The sequence below is a fragment of the Manduca sexta genome, unplaced genomic scaffold (assembly GCF_014839805.1).
Source record: "Manduca sexta isolate Smith_Timp_Sample1 unplaced genomic scaffold, JHU_Msex_v1.0 HiC_scaffold_372, whole genome shotgun sequence".
NCBI lineage: Eukaryota > Metazoa > Arthropoda > Insecta > Lepidoptera > Sphingidae > Manduca > Manduca sexta.
The window spans coordinates 1-5,566 of record NW_023594819.1 but is presented as its reverse complement, the minus strand read 5'-3'; the positions used below and the strand labels follow the sequence as shown (position 1 = coordinate 5,566).

The 5,566-nt window shown below is 36.2% G+C and overlaps 1 pseudogene; it reads right to left on the bottom strand.

Moving 5' to 3' along the window:
• Positions 1 to 502: 502 nt before the first annotated feature.
• Positions 503 to 4,971, bottom strand: LOC119193189 (annotated as a pseudogene).
• Between the last annotated feature and the right edge of the window lie 595 nt (positions 4,972 to 5,566).

Here is a 5,566-nt window from a genome sequence, read left to right as displayed (position 1 = left end):
ACTTGCTAGCAACGCATTGCATAAAAATCAGATTTTAAATCTTGAGAAGTGCTATAATAGTCTACCTACTGCTAACTTATCAGTACTTAAATGCCGTCGCAAAGAATATTTACTTATTGGAATGCTTAGACGAAATTAACCAATGACCTAGAGAATAAGAATCGTTTGTCGATACTCACTACACAAATCACAATTAGTCTTCACTTAACCTACAAAATATAATATACTTACTTAAGCACTAGTTGTTTCATAAACTAAGTAGATAGGTATAAGATATTATATTATACATATATATAATAATAATATATTATTTTTTTCAATTCATTTCAAAGTTTTCAAGTTTGGTAAAAGTGGAACGCACCACGAACGATCACGTCATCGCACGCGTGGCAAGCCCGAACAGGAGCCGCGTCACTGCCGCCAATCTCGACAACGTGGTATTCATATATCGGACTCATTCTGACGCCTACGCGCGTCTGCTGAGCGAGACGGCATGTATGCAGTTCGCATCTAATACCGTTATGGTTGCTATATATTTATTTACAGCGATAACGTATCTGAACCTCGCCTAAATGATAGCTCGTCGAAAGCTTAGCAGTTTGTTTTGTCTGCGAAGATATGACCTTAAGTATAATGTGCACCGTCCCGAACGATCAAACCACTGGTATCTTCTCCACCTGCAGAAGGAAATTGTATTGTTATAAATCTATTAAATGAATATAGATAACGACAAGTATTGGGCACCGCGTTGTAATATTAAAGGGGGAGGAGCAAGGGTGTACGCACGAAAATACAGTCTGTACGTAACTTTTTTTTAAATTCGTGTGACACAGTCCTGATCTAGTGTAGTAATTTTTTTGCTTATTTGTAACTATGGTGTAATTACTTTGGTCTAATAAAGATTATTTTATTAATTTCCCACAATTGACCAAAGTCAATCGTGACAATGATTAATCAAGCCTTCACATAAAATTTAAAAACACTGCAACTTAAAGTACACTGCGTTACTTGTTTTATTTTAGAAAAAATATCAGTCATCAAATATCATTGACATCAACATCAGCGTCGAGATAAGAGTCGATATCCATTATCAGATTTAGAAGGGCGTTGGACTGCCATGAACTCTGGCTCAAAGCATTCACATTCATTTTCTATCGACAGAAGATAGCCCTTGCACAAGTTAGCAAAATCTAATGTTGGAATTGTTTCTAGTGTATGTAAATTGTTGTCGGGCCGGCAAAAATGCCGAAAACATCCGGGTAGCTAAAGCCGGAACTACCGTTTTTACACACACTTTGTTTATTTTCATGGACATGTATGTTATCCATCTCTCGACTGTCAACTGATAAGCGGCTGCTAGCAACCCTTGATTGCGATTTTAATGGACATGAAATAAAGGCTATTTTTGTTAATCACTTTTTGTCAGCCCGACAGTATACGTAACTCACTTTATTCTACCGTCGCCATAGCAGCTCACTGCGCCTGCATCTTGTACCGGTACACGAGCACGCTGGCCACGCCCACCAACAAACTCAGCAGCAGCGAGCCCCACACCAACATCTACAAGCGTTATCACAGCGTGTCTTATATTTCATGTGTTTTAAACTATGATTCTAAAGAGTGTCCTTATATGTAGTATAGTTATTAAAAGTTACTTTTACTACCTCAACTATATGTTATGTAGTATACAATGTAATTTTCTCTAAGTATTACTTGTAATGTGCGATGACATGGGCGTTTTCACTTCGCTTATACACGAATTGGACTAATGCAATTTAGCTATGTATGATTTATATAAACTAATTTTATACTTGAAATACTAGGCATACGTAATTAAGCGCACCTTAGAGCTGGATGGTTTCTTGTCGGGCGCAGGCGCGGGTGCGGACAAGGGGAGCGCAGCGCGAGGCGGCGGTGCCGAGCATGCGCTGCGCGAGGTCGCGCTCGCGGAGGCGGTCCCGCTGCGCGCGCAGCTCGCACCGCTGCAGCTCGCGGCGCGCGGCGCTGTCGGCGGGCGCGGCGCGCGCGGCGGCGGCGGCGGCCTCCAGCGCCTCGGCGTTGCGGCCCATCGCGGACAGGATCAGCGACTTGCGGTATAACGCTTTCGCGTTTTCGGGTTGACAGGTCAGCACTCTGGTTACTCCCTGTCGATTTAATTCATGTACATTACTTGGTTGGTATAACATTTTTTTAAGTCAGTTTTGTGCAAATTCATGTATGAAATATATGTCATAAAACTATGTTACTATACTACTGAATATAAATAATAAGACGAAACACATTTTATCCTTTACAATGAAGTCATCCAATTGTAATTGAAGAAGCGCGCTCTACACAATATATCAACTTTCAAAATGATTATGTTACTAGATCCGATATTTACAAATTCTGTACACCACCTGTAAAGCAGCTTCATAAGCTCCAGCCTTCAGTTGCGCGGCGGCCATGTTATTGTGTACCCTAAGCCTCTCTTCAAGCAGAGCGGTCAACGCGTCACTAGTGGAGCCAAATCGCCGGACGGCGTGGGGTCCGTGATGCCTCCCTCGCTCTCGTCGAGTACGTCCAGCGCGCGACGGTATAATTGCACAGCGAGTTGGGCTTCGCCTCTACCGTACCACCAGTTACCACGTGCTCGCCGCCGGATTCTACAAATACATAATATACAACTCAGTTACATTTTTAAGGCTAGGCCATTAATGCAAGGAGATTGTGGTTAACAAAATACTTATTAGAGTGCGTTCGGCTAATTTCGGACGATTTTTCGGTATGTTGTGAGTAATCTCGAAAATATTTTTTTTCTCAAAAATTATTTAATCGATACCAACATTTTATACATGAAACTGGTAATTATTAATGCTACTTTATGTGATAATTTAATCATCTTCCAATTCTCTCTGTGTAAGCTTAAAAATAGATGAAAATATCTGTATAGAAATTTAAAACCCTTAGAAAAGATCGGACCTTCGCGGGGTAAGTTCGGACTCCGTTCTAATAACGCTTCTAAAGCTAGTATGATAAGGTCCACAAAATCAAACAGAAGTCTCAAAAATGTTAAGAAGAGTGAAATCCACCTTTTTTGTTTCAATGCACATAGCGCATCCGTTCTTGGTCGTAGCATCAACTGTGGTATATAGGGTGGGGCAAAAAGAGACCGCGTAGTCGCCTACATAACTTAAACTAAAAAATAACCATAGATTCGTGGTATTTTTTCGTTATACGATCTTAATTCTTACCCCGTATCCGATCTTACCCAAACGCACGTTACTAAAAACCGGTTTATACGCAACCAAAAAATCCTGGAATTTTCATAAAAATTTGTCGAAAATTCTAGCCTATTTTTCACTGTCGGCAATTATAATACAAATACATATTTCATTTATTGTTGATTAACTTAACGAAAATATTTTATATAATATCGCCTAATATAACGAAAATATGCACTATGTCATATTTATAGGCAAACACCATCAAAAATGACCAAAATATGCAAATTTATAATAAATAATCCAGTCTTCACTTCTTACCAAAATTGAATTTAAAAAAAAGTTTCTTCAACATAAATACTAACAGAATAAAAACGCAGAATATTTAATGCTATTCTCTAAATAACGATATTAGCTCCGCTTCACTGATGCCTAAGACCCCAATCTTACCCATGAAAATTTAAAAATTAATAAATTATTATTTCGCAAGCTCTAAATTCAAAACAGAGTCACACACTAAACGTAATTTTTTTTATTCAAACTTTATCTCAAGCGATGACTTAAATCATTGAATGTAATCATATCATATATTTGTGTATAAGTACAAATTAGACAAGATTTAATTCAGGGAAGAGGACGTAACTCAAATTTTGATCTAGTGAGAGTCTACCTATCAGTTTTAGTGAATTATAAAGTAAAAAAATATATACAATTGACGAGCTTGACATACAACTTTCAATATCTCAACATTTATTAATTAACATAAATGGCGGCATAAAATCAGCATAAACATATCAAACTATTCATCACGCAACGCCTTCCTTTAAATATGTCACGGTCGCCGGATGACCGTGCAAGTAAAATAAACATGGCCTTGATGATGTTGGCCAATAACATTAGTTATTCAATTATTCACGAACTTTAAAACAATAACACTGTATTCGATATCTGTCTCACTTAAACGGCAATTGATAATTTATAATCTGCTTAAAATGTTTGTTAGTTATTAACAGAATATTTATTTTTATGACTAATAAAAAATGAACTAATTCATACATTTATTTTAAGATAAGTGCACAGTCACGTTTGCAACTTCCTGCTGCTGCTCTTTTGGCTGCAAGCAGAACAAAGTAATTCCAAATTTAAATATGTGCTATAAACTTTCATTACCGCTTACGCAATATTTACTGCCAGTATTAAAAAACAAAAAATAAATAATTATGTTCTAAAACTGTTAAAACAGTGTAATGACGATATTAAACATATTCTTAATTGAGCCATAAAATTGAAAGTAAACAAAGAGTACATACACCCTCTACAAATTAATCTTTCATTCAGATTTGTCAAATTGTGTGTGTATGTTTTAGAGACAATTAGCCACTTAGTCATTGGTTTACAATTTTAATTGTTCCCTAAATATCATATAGCACACATTTAATATGTAATACTTTTACCACATACCCAGTCTCCATCCTCTCAGCTATCGAAAGGGTTTCATGCTCTGGCTCCTCACTCCAGTCATGCAGTTCTAAACGAGCCTCTAGCATGGTGTCGGGTCCAATCGTGGGGCCTTCATAGTTGGCCCGTCAACCTCTCCTATCAAACCGAGGCTCTCACCGGTCTTCAAACCTGCGTCTCCGTACGCAAACCTCGGCGCTATCTGAAGATGACATTCTTCTCCTTTGTGCATTAATGTCAATGCTAGATCCAAGCCTTGTAAAACCTGAAATAATTTGATACATAAGTTGTTTACATTGTTATCGAAAAGTTACTTTTCATATTTTTAAATATAAAATATTGTATTGTCTCTTATTAAGTAAAAAAAATATAGTTGTCCTTTTATTTTATCCAACGAAGTATTTTTGAATAATATACACTCAAATCGACAACAATAAAACAATATGATTAGATTGATACTTGAATTGGAGAAATCTCGACGGCGTTGACGTCAGAGATAAGTGATCAGAAGAAATCAGTGAAGCATTTTATAATAATACGTATATGTAGGTGTTAAAATTTTGAGTGTTTAGTCTCTAGACTTTAAAGTCTTAAACTCTCTAAAGGTTTAAACCTTTACCAATAAGAATTTAAGATTACAATCTTGACTATATACTCCATTATATATATTTTTAGCATATAAATATGTCATCAGTGAATTAACTAAATACAAAACATAAAAAAGCTATGTCAAAAACAAAATATAAATTATACATTAATCCATAACTTTGTTTTGTTGGTGACATAAAAACAAAATAAACAATGACTATAATGGAATACTAAAGGTTATCACACTCAGCTTGATTTGTGATAAGATAAAAGCATATATGTTAGATATTGACAAAACCATAATAATCTAAATTATT